The sequence below is a fragment of the Schistocerca americana genome, chromosome 8, assembly GCF_021461395.2.
Source record: "Schistocerca americana isolate TAMUIC-IGC-003095 chromosome 8, iqSchAmer2.1, whole genome shotgun sequence".
NCBI lineage: Eukaryota > Metazoa > Arthropoda > Insecta > Orthoptera > Acrididae > Schistocerca > Schistocerca americana.
The window spans coordinates 520,114,645-520,127,203 of record NC_060126.1 but is presented as its reverse complement, the minus strand read 5'-3'; the positions used below and the strand labels follow the sequence as shown (position 1 = coordinate 520,127,203).

At 39.7% G+C, this 12,559-nt stretch overlaps 1 protein-coding gene across 1 annotated transcript in view; it reads right to left on the bottom strand.

The window, feature by feature from the left end:
• LOC124544676 (protein argonaute-2-like) overlaps window positions 1-12,559 on the bottom strand; it is a 314,130-nt gene that overhangs the window by 192,768 nt on the left and 108,803 nt on the right. The gene's annotated exons all lie outside the window — the stretch shown is intronic.

Below are 12,559 nucleotides of genomic sequence, written 5' to 3'. Positions count from 1 at the left end.
CAACTCCAAGTCTAACACACAGCTGGAACATCAAGAAGGTTCACTACACCATTGTACAGTTCAAATTAAAAACCACAGTTTGACCAATTCTTGGATGTTGATCATCCATCCCATCAAGTTGAATTAATGGCAAAGACAGAAAAGATTCAAAGAAGATCTGCGCAGTTTGGTACGGATTTGTCTAGCAAGCATGAGTCACGCAGATGTCATAAAAATTGTGGTGGGGCAGATTACAAGATAGGCACTGCGCATCACAGTAAGCTTACTCACAAAATTTTATGACTCCACGTTCCATAATGAGTCAAAAAAATACAACTTCCTAAAAAATACAAATTGTGCAATAACAATGCTAAAAAAATTACAGAAAATCAGACTTATATGTATTTGTAAGGTCAACATACTATGAGTTTCTCATTGCTTCTGCTTCATCATCCATAATAGTTTTTTGGTTTGCACATCACTTTTAACAATTTGAATTCAGCTATTTTTGTTGATATTTTCCATCATTGTTTTACTGTTGTCACAAATCCATAAACTTTTTCCATTTATGCATTTTGTATTTTCTTGTTTCAAAAACACTATTTCTTTTAAAATAAGGATTTTGAGGTCACTATTTAGTACCTTGATAGTTTCTTTTTTTATTTACCATTCCAAAACTGTTGATGTTTATCATGCACACAATCATGACGTGACCAATTAACATCGTCCCAATCCACGTTCACACACCTTCCATGTAACAAGTTCCACTTCAGGCACATTTTGTGTTTTTTTCTGAGACTGATGTATCAGTATAGTGCTGGCTTATTGGCACTGTCTTGATTTATTTATTTGAACAGTATGCCTGGCAAAGTCAAACCACTTCCTTCATCACTCTTCCTGATGGGTTAGACTGAGAATGGTAATTAGAAATGATAACATACTTGACAGCTTCCCATGTTGAAATTCTTTAAAATTATAAACTGTGTGCCATTACCAATGAGTAATCTCCTTGTCTCACTTAAAAAAGTTAACTATTGATGTTTTATTTGATACTTTAATAGGATACAGTGTCAGATATTGTGACCAACACTTAATTGCTACAAAAAATGTAAGGTGCTCCATCTCTACCTCTTGATAATGGTCCAAATATATACTCAGCTGTCAAATTATGTAATTCCTTTGGCACTATGGGAAACGTGTTAACACCTAAATCGTTGCTGTTAACTTTAACTTTCTGAGATAAGACACCTATACCTCAAAACTTCCTTCACTAAGTTCGCAGCACTCGATTCAGTCAGCGAAATAACAAACAGTGTAGATGGAAGTAAACACAACAAATCTTCTGATAAAGGTTTAAACAGAGTTTCTAGTGCCTGGACGCACAAAAAAGCTCCTTCTGTTAAGTGGACAGCCATGGGAAAGGCCTTTCACCTCCCCTTCATCATGCTTTACACCGAGAATATTCTGTATTCAAAAAGTAGATCCCCACACTACATTAACTGATGTAGCAGAAAACACTCTGGACATGGAAGAACACTGTTCACATAGCAAGGAAACTGGCTTTGAAGTGAGTACATTGTCACTACTGTGTAGTGTGAAAGGTCTGTGGTCTGTGCAACAATTTCACTGATTCAGGATCCCTTATTACAAAGTGTTATGATTAATAGAGAATGATAGGAAAACAGAAATACCAGTACTCCCTAGGATAATACAATTCAGTGTGCATTAATCAAGAAATAAGCTCCATATACTGCAAGCATTAATGGATGAACATTCACCACCCCCATTTGTAATAACACAACATGGGGTGAAAGACAGTGAAATTGAGTATCACAAAATAGATGGTTACCGTATTTACTCAAATGTAAGCCGCACTCGAATCTAAGCCACACCTGAAAAATGAGACTCGAAATCAAGGAAAAAAAATTTACCTGAATCTAAGCCGCTCCTGAAATTTGAGACTTGAAATTCAAGGTGAGAGAAAAGTTTTAGACCGCCCCTCCAAATCGAAACAAAGTTGGTCCATTGTAATGTGAAACACAATTGAGGTCGAATGGATGAAGATACAGCTACAGTAGTTTGGTTCGAGTCATAAGCTTAACAGTTAAGCTCCGTCCGTATTTATACAGGTACCCTTCCTTTTTCAAATGCTTTGTCTGGTTTGAATCGATTGCTTATTTTGCTTTGATCTGATAAGTGCCGTTCTCTTTGTTATAGGTGTTTATGTCACTCTAAGCTGAAAATGCATTATTGTACTGTGTCATGCATTGTTTGTCGCATTCTGATAACGAGTGTTTATGGCCTGTCGCCGCTCACGACGTGGCTTGCGTAGTGTTCGCTACTGACTCTTACAATATATATATATATATATATCAATATAATGGAAGGAAACATTCCACGTGGGAAAAATTATATATAAAAACAAAGATGAGGTGACTTACCGAACAAAAGCGCTGGCAGGTCGATAGACACACAAACAAACACAAACACACACACAAAATTCAAGCTTTCGCAACAAATTGTTGCCTCATCAGGAAAGAGGGAAGGAGAGGGGAAGACGAAAGGAAGTGGGTTTTAAGGGAGAGGGTAAGGAGTCATTCCAATCCCGGGAGCGGAAAGACTTACCTTAGGGGGAAAAAAGGACAGGTATACACTCGCACACACGCACATATCCATCCACACATACAGGCACAAGCAGACATATTTAAAGACCAATGTCTGCTTGTGCCTGTATGTGTGGATGGATATGTGCGTGTGTGCGAGTGTATACCTGTCCTTTTTTCCCCCTAAGGTAAGTCTTTCCGCTCCCGGGATTGGAATGACTCCTTACCCTCTCCCTTAAAACCCACTTCCTTTCGTCTTCCCCTCTCCTTCCCTCTTTCCTGATGAGGCAACAATTTGTTGCGAAAGCTTGAATTTTGTGTGTGTGTTTGTGTTTGTTTGTGTGTCTATCGACCTGCCAGCGCTTTTGTTCGGTAAGTCACCTCATCTTTGTTTTTTTATATATATATATATATATATATATATATATATATATATATATATATATATATATATATATATATATATATATATATATAAAAAAAAGGAATTATCTCATTAGCGAAACAATGGCAAGAGACTGCTATTTGTTGTTACTTACACTGCTGCTTTCTCTGATAATGATCAACAAGAACCAAATAATAGCTGCGTATGATAGATGTTCTGAACGAGAGTTTAGCGAAAATTTTTCTCCGTTTGAAAATCTTTGCAGACGCCTCTTTAGTACATTACATTCTGCACAGAAGTTAGAGTCACCTTAGATTTAAAAATTTAGTCAGTTGCTGTGCTTCATTTCTGACTGTATCACTATTCAGTATAAGAATAATACGAATATAAACATGAGATGATATATATATTCATCCGTGTTTGCTGTTGTCTTGGTCTAGTTTTGTAGTTTATTAGGCAGACAGGATTTAAATGAGATAGCAGCAAACACGAAAGAATACATGGCATAATGTTTACATTCTCCTGCCTTTTCTTTTAATTTATTTACTGACACAGGGATTTTGGTGCCAGTATTTATCTTTGTGCCTGCAAAGCATACCTGTGTTGCGCTACATATATTTGACGGCAGAAGTTAGTTGTGGCGACAACTACCAACATTTTTCAGAACTTCCGCTTCCTTTGCACTCGATTCTAAGCCACACCGGTTTTTTGGATTACAAAGACCGGAAAAAAAGTGCAGCTAGATTGGAGTAAATACGGTATGTGTTAGATGTGTTAGTAGATAACTGCAGGCAACAACGTGAAAGGGGGTGGGGGTGGCAATATTTGTTAATGAACATCTCACATTTAAAAAAAATCTCATTTGTTGAACAATATACTAAAGAAGGTACAAGTGGAATCGCTGCTGGTTTTGTGGCCCACACAAACACTCAGCCTGGGGTATTATGTTGTGACAGGCAGACCATTACACAATGCATCATCCCCCGCACCGCATTTGGATTACAGTGCTACAAGGATAGCAGTGCCGAATGTGCAGTGTCATCATGGTGGAAATACAACATTGAAAACCGAGTGCACGTACAATTTGGAACCTGTACCGACTACACATCAATAATGGCAGCAAACAAAAAATTTGCTCGTGGACTTTGAGGACAATGCCACCACTGACAATGTTTTAACGGACAAAGATTGCAACATGATATTAATGGCACTTTTGCACTTCCCATGAGACAATTTGTATATGTATTACTGATTACTGCATCATCACAACCAGTTGTGTGCCATGAAAAATTGGCAGCCATGTGGCCTCTTACACCGGACAATACAATTACCTCTTGAGCCTCAGCCCCGCATTACAGTGTGCATCTCGAACTAAAACTGTTGAAAACTGACCGCCTGGCTTAGTGGTTCGTGACAGTGGACAGTGTTTTTGAAGCAACCAGAACTTCATTTGACAGTTGGGAATACGTTAACCTATTCTGCCATCTAGCAGGACAGTCTGAACTAATCAGCAACCTTATCCTGTCACCGACACATTCAAACAAGTACAGCACAGCAGAGACTGTTCTCTTGCAGAGATTGTCCTGAATACTGGAAAAACAGTTACGTCATGCTCCTTGCGAGTTCCCAAACAACACCAGTGGAGCAAAATGGGCACTTCAGCCTACTCCAAAGAGCAAAGTGACATACCTCATCCCCGCAAAGTGCAAACCCATGTCACCCTCGTGACAACCGTGCGTGAATGCCTCTTTGTGCTGGACCTCACCACTCAACAGTACCTTTTAGTCAATGCAGGCTCTGACATCAGCTCCTTACCACACTGCAGCACATTATCCTGGCATCATCATTCTTACTTTACTCAGCGAACAACTCACAGATATCAGTCTACGGTATTACTATGCACGCTGTTCATATGTTAAAGAACATGCAGTGCACCTGGACTTTCTGCGTAACAACCATCTGTGAACTGATCATACACATGGACTTTCTACAGTTCTTCCAGCTCTTGCCCAACGTAATATGAGCAACACTTACGTAACACGCTAATGGGAATTTCACTGTGGGACTTTTCACTTTGACAATGCCTATAAGATCTGTTCTCCTGATTTATTTGGTTTTATTTAGGTAGACAAAAGCACATTCATCTGAATGCCTTTCTGCTAGCAACTCCTACCAATGCACTCCACAAGTATGCCCAGTTGTTTGACGATATTCTCACTACCCACCAGTGATACACTGACTTTGGCATCGCATCAGTGAGACTGAAGCAGCACTTACATCGGCATGCAAACACTTTTGTGCCCTATGCTCTCAACAGCTGGCTGCAGTAGATTGTGGACCGCCTACAACCAAGCTCCTACCCCGTCACATTTCGTGCACAATAGTCACCGTGCAGCAGTGCACACTGACAGTGGCTGACAACAATCACCACAAGGACAGTACACCACACGGTGCAGTGTTTGTAAACAGTGGAACAGACTACTCACTTTCCACACTTGGGCCAATGCATGTGCAGTTTGAGACAGAACCACGCACAACATCACGACCACCGACAGTCCTCCCGTTCACCACAAACCTTACTGTTTGTGTCGCGCAGACCTACAGACTGCCAAAAACATGATACAGGAACTTTAACAGGCACACATCATCCAACTGTCACACAGTTCTGTGGGCTTCCAGCATCAAGCCTGTCCCTGAAAAAGATGGGTCAATCGACTTTGTGGAGATTATAGGGTACTCAAACTCCAGAACTGTACATGACTGCTACCCTATACCCAACATCCAAGACTTCATGCATGCAACAGTATTCAGTGTTATTGATTGTAAGTGGGCATATTTACAAATACTAATGCACCCACATGATATCCCAAAAATGGCAACCATTACCCCTCTTGGACTCTATGAGTATCCCTTCATGCCAAATGGCCTTAAGAACACCGCACAAATGTGACAATGTTTCACTGACAGACTACTTCCATCAATTTCCATACAGCTACACCTATCACAAATGTGGCAACATTTTATTGATAGACTATCATCAGTTTCTCTTCTGCTACACATATCTCGATTCTAAAATGGAGACTTTCACGGCCGGAAACGTCATGTCTATTATGCCGTCGTCAGTTGATGAATTCTGTGTCAATTCCCAATGTTTCGTCCCCGTCTGTGGAGGACATCTTCAAGGGGGTCTGTAGCTTGATGGAAGGTCCAACACACCCACTCACAGTAGCGAGCCAGTGGTTGTGTTGGACCTTCCATCGAGCTACAGACACCCTTGAAGATGTCCTCTGCAGACGGGGACAAAACTTTGGTAATTGACACAGAATTCATCAACCGACCACAGCATAACAGCCCGGATAATTATAATCGACATGACATATCTCGATTACATACTCTTCTTCTCCAGCACCCACAAGGACATTCACATCATCTAGGACAAGTTCTAGCAGCACCATGCCAAGTTGGTGTTTTCATAAAAAAAAATAATAATAATAAAAAATAAAAATAAAAAGAGTTGACATTCTTAGGGCATATGCTCAAATCATCACACACCAAACCAAACATGGAACACATGAACATGGTGATAAATCTTACACTTCCAGAAACTTTTCATGACCTGCACTGATTCCTTGGTTCCTTAACTTCTATCAGCGACACCTTCATCCCGCAGCCATATTCAGTCTCCTCTCTTGGACCATGGCTGGTAAAGATTAATACTAGAAAAGTCGAGCGGACCACGAAGAAGACAAAAGCATTCAATTGGGTGAAGAACTGTTTAGTACAAGCCATTTCTTTGATTCTCACCCCAAAGTACAACTAACACTTTCAACTGATGCGAGTAACAGTGTGGTAGGGGTGGTTCTTCAGCATGTGGCAGACAAGAGTGCACCAACTGCTTCGGTTCTTCTCAAAGCAAACTATCTTCCTCACAAATTATGTAGTCAGCTTTCAGTCAAGAGCTCTTCGTGGTATACATTGTCAAACATATCCGTGAGGATACTGAGGGCTACCATATAAGTGTGCACACAGATCACTAACTTTTGGTGGAGGCCACTGAAATCCCATCTCAGGATGCCTGTCCACATGAATTAAGACATCTAGATCTTACTGCACACTACACCACCAACATATACCACGTCCATGGTGTGGATAATGTCATTGTGGACTACCTCTCAAGAATCAATACAAGATCTCTTCAACATGATAAGTGAGATGGCCGCCGAGTGAGATCACAGGTATTTTCTTCGTCCACTAAAAGAACTTATTTTAGAGGAAATAGTGTCAAATTTAAATTTTCTTTGTTTCGTATACTTGCTGTAGTGTCCGTTCTTGTTGCACAACTGAATATTAGCGTCCCTGGAGAGCTTGTTCTTGTTCATGTTACTTGAAATCCTGATAATCGCAACATAACCGGAAATTTTGCATGACGTAAACACAAAAAATCTATTCAAGTTTTCTTGATAGTGTAAAGTTCATTGAAAAAAAAAGACAGCTACTAGTTTCATCAGTGTCTATTGTCACAATAAAAGTGTAATTAAACGTTTCTAAATCATATTTAACTAACACATTTCGTATTGTTTACTAGTTAGGCAAACGCGATCTAGGCATAAATTTTCCAAGTTATAAACATTTAAAAACCTGGCCAAACACGCTTGATATGTAAATTACCAATTCATTCTTCTGTCAGTGTATCTCTAAACAATTCAAAAACAACAACAACCACACATAAGACCTTTGTGTCGTTTTTTGTTTACATACAGCCAATCTCACATCCTTGACAAATTTAAAACATTCTTTAAACTTACTCACTGACTGTTAGTCAGAAATGTGGGAGCTAGTATAGGGTAGTCAGTAAAAGGATTTCTTCCAATCCAGTAGGAAATATTTTCACTGGCGGTGGGGGGATGCAGTGGGGAAATGTTGGTATAACAGAAGAGGTTCTCTCCTAAAACTGCAGACTATGCAGTACGAATATTTTGATTGGAGAACGGGAAAGGAAAATCTGTGCCCTTCAGACGCAGTTGGAGGAAGAAGGAAGGATCAAGAGAGATAGGTGGGAGGAGGGTGGTTGAGAACTGACAGCTGGTAGGAGGATAGGAAGAAAGAGAACGTGATCTAACAGTTTTATCAACACCAAAAACAGGTATCTACCACCGCCAGAGTTAAGTGGAGAAGAGCCTCAGGTGGAACGAGGAGCAAAAAATGTGCTGCACACATCAACCAAGGCCAAGAAGTGTAAGAGTGTACAAAGCGTTAGAAAGAAAAAAGTGCTGCTGCTGGGTAGTAGCCATGGGCAAGGTGTAGGACCTCAGGTACAGGTAAGTTTAGGGGCAGCGTACAAGCCACCAGTATCTTCAAGCCAAATGCAAGGTTAAGTCATGTGATATTTATGTCGTAAGAACTTTAAAAAAAAGGACCATGAAGTGATAATGGGTGGGGCAGGAAACAGTTTGGACAGGGATGGGGCATATGACATAGGTGGTGACCTGGACAAGATAGATTCCCTGACTCATGGCACCAATTTACACTTTGCTGAGCTGTTCCGGCGTCATGATCGGCCACGCCTTGATGGAGCTGTGAGGTGAATCAATGTGGGGTTAGGGATGGCTCTGAGTACAACCAACTTCACTCATGTTTCTCTGGTGCCCGTCGGGACTATCAACAGATTGGGTTTCACTAGGCATGGCCTACACTTAAACAGGACTGGGAAGGGAAGATTGGTACAGCTGATTCATGAAAGTATAGGAAGTGGATCTCGGGCCACACATGGTCAAATACCTGTTCTCATGGGTAGGAAAAGTAAGTCTTTTTTAGGATAAATCCAGACAACAGGTTCCCCTGCCTAAAGAATATCTCCAGCACTTTAAAAAATACTGAAACAATCACTCACAAGACAGATTTTAACACTCCAAATATCACACATACCACATGTCACAAAGAAAAACAAACACCTGAAAAGAGTAACATGGGGCATTTCACAGACTTAAAATACTCCATCGAAACATCCAATCAATAAAAAAATAAAATACAACTATTATAAGGTGGGCCCCTATCTTTGAACTCCACAGTAGTTTGTGTTACTGAGCACTGGTGTAGAGAGACAGAAATCCAACATGTAGTGTTATCATCATATGAAAGGGCAAACTCTTACTGCAGAACTGCTTCAAGGGGTGGGGGATCATGCATTTATATCAGAAAAGAAACACAGTTCAAATCAAGGCATGATCTCAGTACAGCAAGTGCAGACAAACACTTTGAAATATCAGCTATTGAATTAACAGGGCTTGATATCACCAAGAAATTAGATCTCCCAGTGGTTGTGTGGATACCTTTTTCAATAAATTAACAGAAGTTCTAGACACAGTCTCAACTACAAATGTCAACATAATTCTGTGTGGGGACATTACCATCAACACTAACATCATAAATGAATCCAGCAGCACCCTCACAAATATCATTCAAAGTTTTGGCATGTCCCTATTGGTCAATAGTGCAACAAGGGTTACTACAATGACTGCATCAGTAATTGACTATGTGGCCACAAATACGGACAGGGAAAAATGTGATGTAGCTATAAAAGATCTCATACTATCAGACCATCTCTGTCAAATAACAACAGTAAAATCATGCATTGAATCATTCCCTGAACTACAAGCCTACAAATGACATCTATTAGAAATCAAAACAAAAGATTTTTCAATGGAACCAGCAAATCAAAGCTCGGATGAAGTGTATAAGGAAACCAATGTGAATATGAAATTCTCTAAATTCTCCACATTATTTAAATTGAACTTTGAAAATGCATTTCCAAAAGTACAAATGTCTGTATCAACATCTCACAAAAACAGATGGATAATAGCAGATATTAAGAAGGCCTCTCAAACACTTAAATACCTCAGTTCCATGAAAAAAGTCACAATGATCCAGAATTTTTAAATTTATATCATAGATACAAAACAATCTATAGGAAGGTGCTGATTGCTGCAAAAAAGGAATTTAATGACAAAATAATAAACAATGCCGGGAATAAAAGCAAAGCAGTCTGGGATGTTACAAAAAAGGAAATGGGGAGAGACAAAGAAATGCAGAATAACATACTGCTAAGGGAGGGGGATAAATGATCCACAACACTTAGCAAACTAAGTAAATGAGAATTTTTGAAGTTTTGCAGAGAAGTTAAAGCAAAACTTCCCCAAAACAAATAAAACTCCTGTAAATAATGTTGCATGAAAATACAATGATGTTACTTTCAACCACAGAGAATGAAGTCAACATAACTATTCAAAAACAAAAAAATAAAAAGTCAGTAGGCTTAGATGAAGTACCAATGTATATGCCGAAACAATGCATAGAGATTATACAAGGTCCCTTAACAAATATAATAAATGAATCCTTCACATCAGGAACACTTCCAGAGCGGTTAAAACAGGCAAGAGTTGTACCTTTGCTTAAGAAAGGTAATGCAGAAGACATAAAATTACTGGCCCATTTCCCTGCTGTCACCATTCTCAAAAATAATAGAAGCAGTTATGAAAGACAAGATTAATGAATTACCTGAATACATATAATCACAGTTTGGTTTCCGGAGTGGCAAAAATACGGAGTCAGCCGTAATAGAATTCACAAAGGTTGTACTTGATGCTCTTGACAAAGATGAGTGTGTCACAGGAATATTTTTGTATCTTTCTAAGACCTTTGATACAGCTGACTACAAGATTCTATTAAATAAATTAGAAGCATTAGGAATAAGAGGGGTAGCTAATGACTGGTTGCGATCATACCTAGCAGATAGGGTACAAAGAGTAGAGATAACACATACTTCAAATAGATGTAAACATTTAATAAAACTCTTATCAGAAGCAAAATACATTAATATAGGGGTTCCACAAGATAGCAAATTAGGACCAATGCTATTCCTGATATACAGGGTGAGCACAAAGTCTTGCCCTGATTACAAAAATTTATAACGGAATAACTGTTTGACATAATAAGTTACATTTGAAGCTGTTACATAGCTTCGTTTTTCTAGTTGTTGTGACCAGTAGATGCCGCTAGTGCTCCACAACACTGACACAGTCTGTTAGGTCATGTTAGTTGCTGGCGAAATGGCGTCAAAGCAGGAGAAAGCGCAATTTGTGCTTTGGTTTTATGGAAGGAAATCGCCCATCAGTGTTGAGTTTAAATTTCAGGCTTCTTATGGAGGCAGCCCTCCTCCTGACATTAAATCAATAAAGCAATGGTATGCAAAGTTTAACAAAATAGGCAGCGTTGAAGATTGTCCTCGAAGTGGCAGGCCTTGTGTGAGTGGTGCAACTGTTGATAGTGTTTGGCAATCGTTTCAACAGAGTCCGTCTAAATCAACTTGTCAAGCATCACACGAACTTCAAATACTGCAAGCAAGTGTGGTGAAGATTCTTCATGAGAGGTTTAAGTTGCATGCTTACAAAGTGCAAATCATGCAGGCCTTGCAACCGAATGATTTGCTGACATGTGCTGAATTTCCAACTGAGATTCTCAACAGGATTGATGGTAATAATGATTACTTAAAACGCATATGCTTTACTGATGAAACCACCTTTCATGTCAGTGGATTGGTAAATAGGCTTAATGTCCGTATATGGGGTTCAGAGTCTCTACAGGCTACTGTACATTTACAGCAAGAGACAGCGAAAAAGTGAATGTTTGGTGTGGCCTCATGCATAACAAGGTTTTTGGACCGTTTTTCTTTGCAGAAAAACCCATTACCGCTAACATTTACTTAGATGTTTTGCAACAGTTCATTGCCCCACAGACAGCAGAATATCAACCATGGATAATTTTCCAGCAAATTGGAGCACCCTTCCCCCCCACCCCCCCAACCCCCCCCCCCCCCCCACCCCCAGCAAAATGTTGTTGACGTTCTTCACCAGCAAATGCAATCGAAAGGCACTTTGAACAATCTGTACGGGATTACCCTGTCATCTACTAATAATGATAACTCTACTTTTCTTTTTTAAACATCTGACAGAATTGTCAAATGGCTTAGAAAAGAGGGGGGTTATCCTTCTGCACCCCCATAAGGTTGGGCACCTACCGAAGCACCTCAAAACCAGAGAAGACAATCCCTACGTACAGTCGGGCATCTATTGTATCCAGTGTAGTGAGTGCCCCTCTGCATACATAGGCCAAACTGGCTTCTCATTTAACATATGGTTCAGAGAGGATCAGGATCTTAGCAATTCCAAATCCGCTCTCACTAACCTCCTGGAGGATCATAAACATTCCATTTCAAATATAAACGCAAACTGCAGCATTCTACATATTCAACGTAAGGGCCAGGTTTTAAAGATTTTAGAAGTAATAGAATTCATCCACAGCATTTGCTGTGGTCCGCCTGGCACTTTGAACAAGCAAACTGTGCTTAAGCACGCAGTCCTGCTGAATAACTTTTCTTTTCTGAAGCAGCATACAGCCTCATTTCCTTCTCTTTCTGGTCCCTGATTACTGTACGCCATACATGTATACTTCTTAATTGGATCAGGGTTTTTTTGCCATTATTTTTGCGGCCATCAACAGACTGAACGAATGAACGGCATATGCCTGTTTCCTATAG